Below are 2,590 nucleotides of genomic sequence, written 5' to 3' on the forward strand. Positions count from 1 at the left end.
GAATGGCAACCCAAGATCACTGCCATTGCTGAATCAAAGGACCTTGCAAACATGACTATTGCCACACTATTTGGAAAGCTCAGGGAGCATGAGATGGAAATGCACATATTAGATGAGTCAGAACAATCTAATAGGAAAAGAAAAGGACTCTCACTGAAGGCTCAAACTCACAAAGAGAAATCTGAACCAAATATTGATGATTCAGAAAGTGAATCTGATGAAGAGCCTGAGATAGGTATGTTGGTCAGAAAATTCAAAAAGTTTTTGAAAAAGAAAGGAAGTCAATCAAGAAAACCACCAAATTCAAAGATAAAAGGCTTCAGCAAGAGTGATACCAATGATAGCAAAGTCATAACTTGCTATGAATGTGGGAAAACATGCCACATCATATCTGAGTGCTTTAAACTGCAAAACAGAAACAAGCTTGTGAAGGCTAAAGGCAAGGATCAACAACCTTCAACAAAGAGAGCCTACATAGCTTGGAATGACAATGAGGAAGATTCATCTGAAGATTCAGAAGATGAAGAAGCTAACTTGTGTCATGGCCAATACAGATTCAGATTCTGATAGTGAAATAAGTACTACCTCTAATCCATCTTATGATGAATTTCATGATGCTTTTAATGAATTGCATGCTGAACATGTTAAGGTAGTTAAACAATTGATTTGCACTAAGAAAATTCTAGAAAAACAATGCATGATGTGTGAAGAAATTAAGAAAGATCATAAGTTGCTTGAAGATATGAATGAACATTTGAAAAAAGAATCATTTGATAAACAAACTAGCTGTACTGAACTTGAAAGAAAAGTTGTGTCATTAAAATCTGATTTAGCTAAGTTTGCTAGTAGTAAAAACAACCTAAATGTTCTTCTTGGGAATAAAAGGAATCATTATGAAAAATCTGGAATTGGTTATAGACAAAACAGGAATGCTAAACAGAACCATAAATTTGTTAAATCAAAGCAAATGCATGATATCTTCATTAAACCAACTCATAATTCATTCTCTGCTTTTTCATGTCATTTCTGTTGTAAAAAGGGACATATATCTTACAATTGTAAATTGAAAAAGCTTGCTAATAAGGGTTGGAAACAAATTTGGAAAATAAAGAAACCTATGATTGAAACTAACCCCAAGGACCCAATTTAAATTGGGTACGTAAAACCAAAGTTTAATTCTGTATTGCAGATGTGCTTGACATCCAAAACGCACTCATGGTACCTAGATAGTGGATGTTCCAAGCACATGACAGGAGACAAATCAAAATTCTTGTCTCTCAATTTAAAAAATGGTGGATATGTGAAATATGGTGACAACAATAAAGGTAAGATCCTTGGCATTAGAGATATAGGAAACAAATCAACTGCAGTTATCAAGGACGTTTTATATGTCAAAGGTTTGAAACACAACTTACTTAGTATTAGTTAGCTGTGTGACAAAGGATTCCAGGTATACTTTACATCTCAGTCTTGTACACTTGAGCATAAGGAAGACAAAAGCATGAATTTGGTAGGTGAAAGAATAAAAATATATACATGATTAACTTTGATTCTTTACCTGTAAATGACATCTACTGTTTATTATCTAAGTCTTCCCAACAGAACTTTTTCAAAAGAAAAATCATGTGACTCTTGTGAGACAAGTAAATTAGTTAAGTCCTCCATTCCCCCAATAGACTTAGTTCAAACTGATAGAGTTCTACAATTAATTCATATGGATCTGTTTGGTCCATCTCAAGTAAAAAGCTTTGGAGGAAATCTGTATGGTTATGTGTTAGTTGATGATTACTCTAGATATACATGGACTTATTTTCTGTCTCACAAAAGTGATGCCTTCTCAATTTTCAAAAAATTTGCAAATCAAGTTCAAAATGAGAAGAATCAGAAAATAGTTTCCATTAAGAGTGATCATGGTGGAGAATTTCAAAATGAGTCTTTTGATAACTATTGTGATCAAAATGGAATTCACCACATGTACTCAGCCCCAAGAACTCCACAACAGAATGGAGTTGTAGAAAGGAAGAATAGAGCTCTAGAAGAACTTGCTAGAACAATGATAAATGACTTTAAGCTTCGTAAATACTTTTGGGCTGATGCAATAAATACAGCTGCTCATGTGATGAATAGAGTTCTCATTAGGCATATCCTTAGAAAAACCCCCTATGAACTATACAAAGGTAGAAAACCAAATATTGCTTATTTTAGAGTCTTTGGATGCAAGTGCTTTGTATTGAATAATGGAAAAGAGCATCTAGGGAAATTTGACTCTAAGGCAGATGAGGGAATTTTTCTGGGATATTCTCAATCTAGTAAGGTCTATAGGATCTACAATAAGAGAGCCAAAACTATAGAGGAATCTGTTCATGTAAAATTTGATGAAATGTTTTCTAAAAACTTGAACAGTGCCCCTATTATAGTTAATGATTCTCTTGATAAATGTATAGAATCAGATCCAATAGAACCAAATGAAACAGTGCCTCCAACTGACATTGAGTACATAGAACCTATTAGGGAAGATGACTTGCCTAAGGAATGGAGATTCAACAAAAACCATCCTATTGACAACATCATAGGAGAGATTTCAAAAGGG

Source organism: Cicer arietinum, chromosome 7 (genome assembly GCF_000331145.2).
Source record: "Cicer arietinum cultivar CDC Frontier isolate Library 1 chromosome 7, Cicar.CDCFrontier_v2.0, whole genome shotgun sequence".
In the NCBI taxonomy this organism is placed as follows: Eukaryota; Viridiplantae; Streptophyta; class Magnoliopsida; order Fabales; family Fabaceae; genus Cicer; species Cicer arietinum.